At 35.6% G+C, this 12,593-nt stretch overlaps 1 protein-coding gene and 1 long non-coding RNA gene across 2 annotated transcripts in view; one reads left to right on the top strand and one right to left on the bottom strand.

Moving 5' to 3' along the window:
• Sema2a (Semaphorin 2a) overlaps nt 1-12,593 on the top strand; it is a 658,355-nt gene that overhangs the window by 158,037 nt on the left and 487,725 nt on the right. The window lies entirely within an intron of this gene.
• LOC141451044 (uncharacterized) overlaps nt 8,498-12,593 on the bottom strand; it is a 114,953-nt gene continuing 110,857 nt past the window's right edge. Inside the window, exons 3-4 of the long non-coding RNA XR_012456502.1 lie at nt 9,317-9,387; nt 8,498-9,170 (exon numbers count right to left, since the gene is read on the bottom strand). This is a non-coding gene — a long non-coding RNA (uncharacterized lncRNA). The remainder of the gene's footprint in view (nt 9,171-9,316; nt 9,388-12,593) is intronic.

Genomic DNA, 12,593 nt, shown 5'->3' with positions numbered 1-12,593 from the left:
TATGCATTTACATACACGCGCGCGCACATGCATGTACTTTTCTACTTATTGACTATTTTTGCAACGAGTGTCTTTTGTTGAATAATATTGAATAGAAGAAAGAGAAGGGGATTCGGACACTAAACAAGCTTTTTTTTCCATTTTTAGAAGATCATGATGCGGATGAATTTGAGGCGTATGTACAGATAAAGTAGCTAAATTGTCGGATAAAAAACCTACATCTAGTTTTAGACGAGGGAGCCATAATATTTGGTATAGTTGGTGGCAACGTCGACAGAAACGTTCGGAGATGGTTCATGGTCATTCTTTCGCTCTTCTGAACATAGGCAGGCATCAATGAAAAAAACATTTCTTGGATAATGCTAATTACCCATATCACACATTCATTCATAAATGTGCACCTCAAAATTAGGGATGACTGTGATTTTTTTTTTTTTTTTAAAAAAAAAAGGAAAACTGTAATTTTTCATACGTTTCCAAAATATTCTTGATGAAATTAACAGCTATTGGGTCGTTAATCTCGCAGATTAGTTGCGCCCTGTTGTGTTACAAACATATTGCACCCGATGAAGGGTTAAAATGGACAGAATCGTTTGAGAGAGCTCCTACCAATTTATTGTTGCATTTTTTCATTGTAAAATTTTATTTTTTGTACAGGAATTAATTAAATTTTTAAAAAAAGTGAGTTTGCTAAAATATGACGAGAGAAATGTTGCAAGGTTTAAAGAGATACTAATTATCTCTGGCTGAAGATATCAAAAAGTAAAGAAAAACAGGAAGTATAACTTGAAGGAAGCAGAAAGAAAAGGAAGAGTGCGCCGCAGAGGGAGAGAGTGGATGAAAGCAAGAGAAGACAGAAAGAAAAAAGGATTGAGTAGACGGCGATAGTATTGGCACTGGACCGACCAAGCAGCGCTCTGTGGAAACGGCGGGGGTTGGCTCGTCTGCGGACAACATCTGTGTGCATGGTTTCCGGAAACTGGAAGGCTCTAATTGCTCTAGCATCACGGCACATTAAAAAGTAGTTAACTCCGTGTACTCCACCATGCCGGGTGCTACAGGCCTTTATTTTCATCACATTTCTGTTCGTAGTCCTGGGAATAAAATGGTAAAAGAAGAAGGAAAGATTAAAGGAAGAAAAAAGTAAGTATCCTTTTTGGTAAGAAGGAGCAGGAAAACGCTAACTACTGTTGAAAATGTCGCACCATTCGCTTCGAAGAACGCTTTGGCCTCCTCAGACCATCACAAAAAAAATGAAGAAAAGCGATGAAGATTTTTATTTTCAAGACAATTTCACGGGTGTTATTGTGTGTGAATGAATGAAGTGAAGCTCTATTTTTGCTTTTTATATGGGAAATCTTTTTTCCAACTCAAAGTAACTTTTTTCCAATTCAAACCAAAATCTCGCTAAAAATAAAAAGCACAACACTTTCTCTGACTGCTTACCTCAAGGTTTCAATTCACACTCTTTTTTACTCGAATTATTTCAACCATATTTTGCGAAACTAAACATCACCCTGGAATGTAAGATAAAACCGTAAATTACAGAAAAATGGCACTTAAGTTGTGATCTACCTCTTATTTCACCCCAGAATTATTCTTTGAATTTTTTGGGAAAAAGTTGAAGATATTACATGTTTGTAATCATTATTATCAAGTTTCAATAAAATCGTTGGTTCTTATTCATTTATTTTTTTGGGTAAGCGGAGAATGACGTTTCACAGGAAGTGGAACGGAAGTTGATGACAGTCAATAAATGCTTGTACGGTCTAAGTAAGCGTTTTAAATGCCAAATTAATGACGGGAGGCACTAAACTGAGGCTCTACACGACTCTTATTCGGCCCGATTTGGTGTACGCCACGGAAACATGGACCATCTCTAAGACGGACGAACACCGTCTGCTGGTGTTCGAATGAAAGCTGCTCCGTAAAATTTAGGGCCCAGTACGCGAAGGCATGACCTGGCGACAAGGTTTGGAGGGAGCTGTATACATTATCAGAAGAACTCCCATTAGTAAATTGGATCAAGTTGAGCAGATTGATGGGCTGGCCATACAGCGGAGGGATGGATGCTGAGGGAAATTCCCTCCAAAGTTCTACGCGAGACACCAGACAGGAAACGAAGAATTGGAAGGCCCAGGTTGCGATGGCTGGACAGAGCTCGCTCACTTGAGCTCTTTGCTAAGAGCATCCTCCAAATCCAGGTAACTGGTTGACGGTTACTAAAAATAGGGACGACTGACGGACACGTACTGAGGAGGCCAAGACCCACATCACTTGGTTGTAGCGCCTTGAAAGAAGAAGAAGAAGAAGAAGAAGATTACCTTGAAATGTAAGATAAGACCGTAAATTAAAGAATTATTATTACTAAGTGAATTATTACTAAGTTTCAATAAAATCGTTGGAGCTTATTTATTTTTTTTAATTTTAGGCGCGTCTACATCTTAGCTCATTAGACCCGAAGCTTTTTTTCAGTGCACTTCCGCTTTTCCGGAAAGTTTTCTCTTGTTAAACAACATTGAGCCTTTAGAAGCTCCTAGGAAGAGAAAATCTAAGAGTTAGCAGCTGAATTCGAACCCGTGATCTCTGCATTTGGAATCCAATATACCAATACAACCATTCTGGTAATTCCTTCACTTTTTGGTCCTTATTATTTTTATAAAGGTTTTAATACAGTATAATAAACATTAAGGGCATTTTAGAAACCAGTCTAATCACAGCCTCTTCGATCAAAAATGCCCCTCAATCGAATTTTCGAAAAATTATATTTAAATAAAAATTATAGATCTTCTTAAATATACTTTATTAAAATCATTGGAGAAGATATTGAGAAATCTTAGAAATCGACTCAGTAAAGTGACACTGGGTTGGCCGATTTTAACCTAAACATAATTATCGCTACTTATCCTGAAACTTAAGAAGCTAAATATCTAATCTAAACTGCACTTTTTTTTTTTCTTGCATTACGGTAGATAAATGTGCACTTACACTTTATCTGATTCAGAGAGTACTAAATCGGAAATTTGCCCGATTATTATCTTTTCTCGTACAAAAAGGGAAAAATGAATATAGCAGATTCTAAATGAAAAAAAATCTTGCGTAACTAAGGACAATAACCTTGCCACAAAATATCCCCTTCTGGACAAATCTCCACACGTAACTAAACCGTTAAAAGATGCAGATGTCGTTAGCGAAGGGTTGGGCTAAGGAGGGAATGTTGGTGTGTATCCTTGCTGTATTAATATTAAAATAACTTTTGTCTTGGCCAAAACTCTTGTTACAAAAGAAAGAAGTGTAAGCCGCAGGAGTAAAAAACTTGGCCGCCGAACGGAGCTTGCCACCTTACATAACGATAAGTATCTCTGTAAATATTAACATGGAAGCGCTTTCCTACTTTTTTTGGGGGGTAAATTTAACTCACAAAAAGTTTTTCCTTTTTCTTAATTTTTCATGCTTATTATTTATTCTAAATATTCGTTAACTTTTCTTAAATATTGTAGCGTACTGCGATTTATGGTGTAGACTTGAGGAATATTGTTCATGAACGATACCTCGAAGTAAGACCGCAGAAATTCTATTAGTATTAGACTAAAAAGAACTGGAAGAAATAAAGATATAAAGTAAAGTAATGCCTATTTTTTCAGGCGGGGCTTTATGTTCAACTACCAATTAGGTGTCGTGGACGGAGGCGACTAGCAAACTTACTTTACTGTAAATTTCTTTTAATAACCTTTAAGTAAAATCCAAGGCCTAAGACCGGGAATCGAACCCAGTACCACAATACATATTAGCTTTGCAGATCTCGCCTCTAACCGCTCGGCTACCGTGACGCCTAAATAAAGATATATATATGTTATTACTTATTTTTATAACCAGAATTTAACACTCTTAGAAACAAGAGAGGTAATGTTAATAAAGTAATCGCCTATTTTTTTCAGGCAGGGCTTAACGTACAACTACCAATTAGGTTACATGGCGGAAGCTCATACTTTACTGTAAACTTTTTTTTCTAACAAAAAGTAGCTATTCGCAGAATTCGAACTGGGGATCTCCTACTTGCGTAGCCTCGCTCTTAACCACTAGACCAACATCCGCTCTAACAAGAGAGATAATTGCGATTAAGGTCTGTTTTTGGGGACATCTTCGGAAAATGAGGCTCATTGTCCCAATCCTTTCTACAGGTTTGCGAGACGAAGGAGGGAACACTTTCTTCTTTTGATGTAGTTTTTTAGGGATGTGAGGAGGGTCTGTTTAGGATCTTTGATAGACTGGAGTTGGACGGAGCATATAAAGCCAATTTGAATTTTAAAAAATACTTTTTCGGACATAGGAGCTAATAAATTGACCATCTAAGAACGCATGTTTATTATATCTGTCATCAGAGGGGGCTGCCGACAACGCCACACATCCTGAATGTTAGGTTATAGTCTAGGAAGGTTTAGCGTCATTTTAGAGTGTTTACGTTACAGTTTTTTATAGTGTTTAACGAAGGTGAAACATAACTAGTAATTTAATTATTCTTTACAGAATAATAAAATCTGTTTTTGAAAACTTACATATCCCTAACCGATTTCGGACTTTTATCTATAATTACAGGTAGACTAACCAGTTTGGTGTAGAGATTTTCGATTTCATTGACTTACCGACTCGTACTACACTTGCTGACCGAATTGTAGTGGTAGAATGTCGTGTATAGGAGTTATTCAAAATGTTAATGTATGGTACAACATTTTGTAAAAATAATGAAATAAACATTAATGAAACCTTTGTACGTTTTAGTGTGTGTTTTAAAATAGTAAAGTTGGAGTTGTATTTTTGACAATTCTTTCCTTAATTTGGATGAGAAAATAATTCAATCTACAAATTGTTTTAATTCTAACATTAAACTGTTGAGTATTCGTGTTTCCATATTAATTTCTTGCTGGAACATAGCGATGCTTACTTGAAAAAAATCTCTCGCTTTCCGGATAAATACTTGTTTATAATATTTACATTTAATTGTTTTAATTAATTTAAAAAAATGTTTTTCATTATTAGTTAAAGAGTGTACTCATGGGAAGTACCTACAACAGTACCTAATTACTTGGAAAGCGATCGCTCTCGACACGGTATGAATGTCGGTAGGGTTGGTAGCTCGTTAGTAGCAGAGCCGACAGACTCATAGACGAACCGACAGGCATACCTAGTTCTGATCATCTTCATCATCATACCAGACATTCCACTAACTCATCAACCTGGCTGGCTGCTTCACAATGTTTACCATTGCATTTCTTAATAATGCAACCAACAGCACATAGACATTATTGGTGTATTCACCATTAGCACTAGAAGAACCATCTTTCCAACACCTCGCAGTTCGCTGGTTCGCCAGCCGTAAGTTTATTACCTACATAATACAACATGTAATTCCCTCAAGCTACCTTTATCTATTAATTAAATGCCGATGCTTTATGGAATTTAGCTATTTTCAATTAAAACAATAATATCTATGTTCGTGCTTTGTAAATTTCTAGAATCTAGTGTTGGTTCTCATGCGTTTCGTATGACTCCAAAAACCATCATCTTGTAAAAGTTTTGGACTTTATTTGGATGCAAATTTACTCCATTTAACCAAAATATATTATATTAAATAGTATAATAATTGCATTCAGCCTTAAAGGTAAATGATTTTTGGGGAATATCGAGAGGTAATGGAGGGGTGAAAACAATAGGACTGGAAAAACCTAGGTATGTGGCGAGTAATTTGTTAAGTTACTGTTTGAAGGATGTTATTGTAGAAATTTGAAAGATTGTTCGTGTCTGTCCTAAAGTTGATGGATTTTCGTTGTTTTTTAATGTGTATCATTTCTAATATGTTCCGTTTGTTTCTGTTGGTGTTAATTCCAAGTATGGAAGTGTTGTCAAAGTCAAATTCGTGTTGTAAGTCTAGATGGTGTTTAGTTAGAGCAGATAAGGTATCATTAGGTTTTTTAGTTTTGCAGTCGTGTTGATGTTGGTATAGTCTCTTCTTGTTTAGATATTGTGATGTTTGTCCAACGTATGTGGCATCACAATTTTTGCAATTGGTTTTATAAATTACATTTGAACGTAACAATTTTGGTGTAGGGTCTTTTAGTTTTGTGAATAAGGTATGTAAGGTGTTGGTGTTCTTAAAAGCTGTCGAAATATTATGTTTTTTGAATATTAATTAATTAAAGGTAAAGTTAATTGGCCTATTTTTTCAGACGAAGGTTAATGTCCTACCACCAATTACGTGTCGTGGACGAGGATTTGCGCACATCCTTTACAAATAACACTTTTTTTCTAACAATTAAAAAGTAACTACGCGCAGGGCGCTAATGACCTCGGTAGTCGATGCGCAGAAAAAAAAAAAACTACATGATTCGAATAACTGCATGATTCGAACTGGAGATTTCCCACCTACAAACCCAATTTCCTAACAACTAAAACCAACCAACACCAGCCAGAAAAAAGTTTTCAGTTTTTTTTAGATTTTTCACAAAAAAAATGGCACTACAATTTACTTTAAACGTAAGTAGGTAAAGTAATTGCCTATTTATTCAGGCAGGGCTTAACGTTCAGCTACTAAATGAGGTATCGTGTACGGAGACTGAAGCATGCACTTAACTGTAAACATCTAGCGAATAAAAAGTATACGTTGACTTCGAACTGGGGATCTCCCACTCTCAAAGCCACGCTCATAACCACTAGACCAACACAATATATATAATCATGATATATTTTAATTAAATTTTAATAAATGAATTAAAATCATTTCATTGTTTACAGTTTGAGTGGTTGAGTGTATTGAAATAAATATTAAACAGTCTTTGATGTTCATACATTTCGATAGATAATGCGAATAAATGTTCCACATTACTAAATGAAAAATGAAAAATTTATTTTTATTAATTATGCAGTAATTTTAAAACCCACTTATTAGTGAGGACATAATTTTTGGTCTGGAGAAAAGCATTTTATGGTTCGCTATAGAATGCTAGGGCAATGCGAGTAAATGCTGGTACGCGGACAGAGATAGATGATAGGTGATCTCTTTTCATTGCGACAAACTCAACATATCAATTGTACATTTTGGGTTATTCCGACTTTTAGGTAGTAACCTTACCGCATATAATCGCTAATAATTTAAGATGTGGTGACATTATAACCAATCCTATTGCACGATTCTAAAGAGCTGTAGATTTGTTGTCACTCTCCAGTGTCATTTAAAAAGTTGGCCAATTTCTGTTCAAACATTTGGAATTCTCAAAAATAGAAATTGGGAAAAAATGTTTTGTACATTTAATGTTTAAAAATTAAATAAAAAAATGCAACTCTTTAAATTACACTAAAAACTTCTTCGTCTAATGTTCATTACAGTGGTATACCCAAGATGGAGAACTAATTTTGTTTTATGGTTTAAAGATGAAGATTAGATGTTAGAGAACATGTTCAAATTATAAAATGTTTTCAGAAGGTAAAGAAAGAAATTATATAACTCGCAAATAAAAAAAATGGCGTCTTTTATCCTACAAAAACCAAATTTCCCTTCTTGATTTCTTAATAGATTTCTTGATAAATCAATAATTTATGTTATATGGTAAATTAATTTCAGTAATCACCAATCATATTACAGGAGTCTATCTTTTTGTGGTCGATTTTTGTCCGCATTATGGGACATTAAACCTTTATTTTTAATAATAATTCTACCAACCAGAATCTGTAGACAAGTATTTTTGGATGCTGGCCATCGTTTGTGATATTTACAAATAGGATTAGAATGAACCATTTCTGTTGACTGATTTATCAAAACGAACCAAACCGAAAGATTTCGTTTTCACAAAAAACCTCAAATATGATTTAAATCACTAACTAGATGCAATTAATGATATCACAGTTAGGGGAGGTATTTTTGGACCTTGCTCAATTTCCCCTCTTGTCGCGCATACCATGTGGACATATATCGTATATATATGTGTATCTCAAAAATCATTAATTACTTCTACGCATTGCTGTCATGTGTTAACATGCTCTATGCCATCATATAATTCATTTTCAGCGTGATTAGATTGGACAAGACAAAACGGAAAAAATATATATATCTATATATGGAGGGTTGCTATAGAAATCCGCCCCCATCAAGTTGTCATGAAAATTAACAAGGACAAAAATGATATGATCCTGTAGCCGGTAGATATACGATGAACAAGCCTTTGTTATAATTATTTAACCCTTCTACCACCCACAGCGCTGTATTCACGATAATCCGTTCCTAAAAGTATTCGTTTCATTTTTATTTTATAAATTTTATTTTGTGCTTAAATTCTCTTTTTTAGTTCTTTCAATTTTGTTAGAATGGTTGATGTCTTGATTGTTTTCTTGGATTCGTTAGTGTACTTCTTTAGTGTATATCGCGCTAACCTTTGGCTACTTCAATTCTGCGGTTCTCTAAATTTTGGTAATGACATTGCAATATAATTTTAGGTTTCCTATTTACAAGCGCGTCAGTTTCCTTTTGTGCAACGCACACTCCGTTCAAATGACAATAAAATTTCTCATAGATTAAAAACAAATGTGGCTTTATGAGTAATATTATAAATTTAATAGACTGGAGAATTTAGTATTAATAAATACAATTTTTAATATAAGAGTATATAAATTAGCAATACCTTTTATATATTATATAAAATTATTTCGTAAGAGAAAACTTACAAAAAGGGATAACATCGCAAAGCAGTAACCTTCACGCGAAAATGATGGATATTGTTTCTAAAATTACAGCTCCTACCATTAAATGATTGCCAGAAAACCAATAGATCTCTCAAACTTCGTAGCAACTAATGAAGAAGCTCTACAGGTTCTAGAAACAAATGGCTGCAACAATCAGCTGCTGACCCTTAGATTTTCTCTTCCTAGGAGCTTCTTACAGCTCACTGTCCGGTGATGGAAGAGTGTTGTCTGTAATGAGAGAACAATGTCCGGAGGCCGGCAGTGCACTGAAAATAGCTCCTGGCATCAATGACCTCAGACGTTGACGCGTCTTAAATAAATGAAAGCCATATTCTAGACAGGTGGGTCGGGATAAACCTTGTAGAGTCATCCCAGTTTGCGAGGATTCTTGTTCGTGGAGTAAAAATCTTAGGATCCTGATGACCACAGTTGTCGATGCGCTAAAAAATAAACAAATAAACATCAGTATAGATTAATTTAGCAATTGAATGTCTTAGCAATGTTTCTAACTTTTTCAAATTCCAACTTTTCATTAAAATTTGGAATTTACCTTTCGAATTATTGATAACAAAAACCAAAAAGCTACCTTTTTGTGGCATTACTTGAACTCGTTTGTACGTCCTTTCCATGTGCATTAAAATAACTATGCATTTGTTCCTGAAATGATAAAATTTGATCTGATTACAAAGAAATTTAATTTTTGTTGATATTATTTTTTTGGCTTTTGTTCGCAGGGTATCACTTTTCCATTAAAAATGTACATACGAGGGTCGTTTGAAAAGTCCGTGCAAAAATAAAAACTACTTAATTTTTTGGGGTAAACCTTTTTTATTTTTCAACATAGTCTCCTTTTAGGCTTATACACTTCGTCCAACGCTGCTCTAGTTTGTTGATCCCTTCCGAATAATAGGATTTGTCCAAGTCTGAAAAATAGCCATTCGTTTCTGCAATCACCTCCTCGTTTGAATAAAATCTTTTTCCCGCCAGCCATTTCTTCATATTGGGGAACAAATAGTAGTCCGAGGGAGCCAAGTCTGGAGAATAGGGGGGATGTGAAACGAGTTGGAACCCTATTTCCATTAATTTTGCGACCACAACTGCTGAGGTGTGAGCTGGTGCGTTGTCGTGATGGAAAAGGACTTTTTTGTGGGCCAATCGTGGGCGTTTTTCTTGCAGCTCGGTTTTCAAACGGTCCAATAACGATGAATAATATGCACCTGTAATAGTTTTACCCTTTTCCAGATAGTCGATGAGGATTATTCCTTGCGAATCCCAAAAGACAGTCGCCATAATCTTTCCGGCCGAAGGAACGGTCTTCGCCTTTTTTGGCGCAGATTCCCCCTTGGTAACCAATTGTTTAGATTGTTCTTTGGTCTCAGGAGTGTAGTGATGTATCCATGTTTCATCCACAGTGACGAAACGACGCTTAAAGTCCTGCAGATTCTTCTGGAACAGCTGCAAACCGTCCTTGCAACACTTCACACGATTTCGTTTTTGGTCAAGCGTGAGCAATCGCGGCACCCATCTTGCGGATAGCTTTGTCATGTCCAAATGTTGATGCAAAATATTATTCGAGATGCCCACAGCACTAGCAATCGCACGCACCTTCACTCTTCTGTCATCCATCACCATATCATGGATTTTATCAATGATTTCTGGAGTAGTAACCTCAACAGGGCGTCCAGAACGTTCAGCGTCACTTGTGCCCATATGGCCACTCCGAAAATTTTGAAACCACTTATAAACTGTTCTAATCGAAGGTGCAGAGTCACCATAATGTTTATCAAGCTTCTCTTTAGTCTCCTGAGGCGTTTTGCCTTTCATAAAGTAGTGTTTAATCAACACACGAAATTCTTTTTCATCCATTTTTTTTGAAAATCACTCGACTTCCTCGATTCAAACGAATGCCAAACACAAAGAAATTGACCGATCTGGCTGAAACTTGGTGTGTGTTCTTCCGAGAGATGCTACTAACTAAACATAACCTCGATACGCGCCAGTGGTGCTATCTCTCTGACTTTGCGCGGACTTTTCAAACGACCCACCCTGGTATACATGTATTTGTTTCTTTTTGGTGTTGAAAGGTTTTTATAAACCTAGAAACAAACCAAGAAAAAGGCAAATAATTTCATTCTGAATGGACCAAACTACAGCGAAATCTTTTAGCTTTATATTATCCCTATCAATTGCTAAAATATGCAAATATCGTTTAATAGTTAGTCCTTTCTCTCGCGGAAGCAAAATACAAGCAGTGATAAAATGATTAAAAAAAGAAGACAAAGCGTTGATAATGATATTTTAATGATGATTGTAATATCATCAGTTAAGTACGTAGCCTCGATCTATCTCTTTCTTTGTGAATGTGGTAAGATTTTCCATCATGAGACTGATTGCCTCTAGAGTTATCTCTGACATTTGATCAGCATTGTTCCATTATAACTTACAGCAGATTATTACACTACATCTAATTAAGTGAGTATATAGTTGGTTGTTATTTTTACTGCTCTATTACTTTTTAGTTAAAAACAAAAAAAAAATGGTCAAGTTATCTGATGGCAGTAATGTTACTTTTGGAACAGCTAAAGGCGCTTCCTCACTTAGGTACAGACAGACACAGGTTTATTTTTCTTTTCGTCTGTCCAAATGATACAATGTTGTAGGAAGTTTCTGTAGAAATTATCTCATTTTTACGCTTATTTTACATTCCTCGCTAAGTGAAATAGTACTTCAACTGATTTATGTATCTTCTAGTAAAAGATAATCAATACACAAACTGTTGTTTAGTTGGCTGAATTATAATGAACAGTATTTATTTATTTTATTTTTTATGATTTAAGGCGCGTTAACATCTAAGGTTATTGGCACCCGGAGCTTTTTTCAGTGCACTGCCGGATTCCGGACAGTATATTCTCTCGTTACAGACAACACTGTCCATCACCGGACAGTGAGCTGTAAGAAGCTCCTAGGAAGAGAAAATTGTAAGGGTCAGCAGCTGGATTCGAGCCCGGGACCTCCGCGTGGGAGTCCAGTATGCATACTGGAAACCTCATAGCTAATCCCTTCCCTAATGAACAGTATTCTGAGCGAGTAAAGTTGAGCCCAGAAATAATCCAAATCATCAGCCATCAGAAATAATTATCAGAGTCGAATTGGGTTTTTCTAATCGATTTTCTTTGAACCAGTTGTAATTGTACAGGTTTTATGAATTTTATTTTATTTTTAGTATATTAACGTTGGAAAATATCGCGGGAACTATTTTAGGGGAAGTTGGGTGGCTTTTTTTTATTTTTTAATGAGTTAAGGCGCGTCAACATCTGAGGTTATTGGCGCCCAGAGCTTTCTTCATTGCACTAGAGGCCTCCAGATTGCGTTGCCTCATTACAGACAACACTGGGCATCACCGGACAGTGTGATGTAAGAAGCTCCTAGAAAGAGAAAAAATCTAAGAGCCAGCAGCTCTTCCCCGAGTTCTCCGCGTAGGAGTCCAGTGTACGCTAACCACTCAGTTAATTCCTTCATCCCTCTTGGTTGTTTTCCTCTAAAATACTATTTCATTGAAATTTACGGTTACCTAATCTTAAATATATTTAAGGAAGATTGAATGAGTCGCTAAATTCCGAGTTCCTTCAACGATAATTACCATTTTACTAAGTAAGTTTTTCTCTAGTTCCTTCGTCCTTCGTGTATATTTCTAACCACACTACCCCACATAGTCCTGTACCTAGAGAGAATGAGATTAAGGATGAGAGAAATAAAAAAAAAAAACTTTTTCATTTACCAAACTCCTGAATTTTTACTTTCTCATGTTAGGTTTGAAAAATACCGCAATCTTATCACTTTTTTAAAATTTACACTCATTGTTG

This window comes from Rhodnius prolixus, unplaced genomic scaffold, assembly GCF_049639745.1.
Source record: "Rhodnius prolixus isolate KJV_2025 unplaced genomic scaffold, Rpr scaffold_8, whole genome shotgun sequence".
NCBI lineage: Eukaryota > Metazoa > Arthropoda > Insecta > Hemiptera > Reduviidae > Rhodnius > Rhodnius prolixus.
This window is presented reverse-complemented; position numbering and strand designations above follow the sequence as displayed.